Genomic DNA, 494 nt, shown 5'->3' on the forward strand with positions numbered 1-494 from the left:
AACTTATTATCTAAGAGGAAAGACTGGATGAGCTGGAGAGATTTAGCTTGAACAAGAGAAGACTTAGCAGAAACATGCAACCAATTCCTTTTTAAATTAATTTTAAAAAATTAGGTAAACTACTTATATAATCAAAAAATCAAAGTGATGTAAAAGATATCAGTGCTTCTACTTCTGTTTCTACTCTGTTCTCCCATCCTGTTTAGGTGTGATTTTTTTTTTTTTATTCATTTCTTTTCAATCCTCCCACAGTGTTTCTTTTTTTTTTTTTTTTTTTTTTTAGATTTTTTTAAATTTTTTTTTTTTATTCTTATGTTAATCCCCATACATTACATCATTAGTTTTAGATGAAGTGTTCCATGATTCATTGTTTGTGCATAACACCCAGTGCTCCATGCAGAACGTGCCCTCCTCAGTACCCACCACCAGGCTAACCCATCCTCCCACCCCCCTCCCCTCTAGAACCCTCAGTTTGTTTTTCAGAGTCCATCGTC

This window comes from Neomonachus schauinslandi, chromosome 12 (assembly GCF_002201575.2).
Source record: "Neomonachus schauinslandi chromosome 12, ASM220157v2, whole genome shotgun sequence".
In the NCBI taxonomy this organism is placed as follows: Eukaryota; Metazoa; Chordata; class Mammalia; order Carnivora; family Phocidae; genus Neomonachus; species Neomonachus schauinslandi.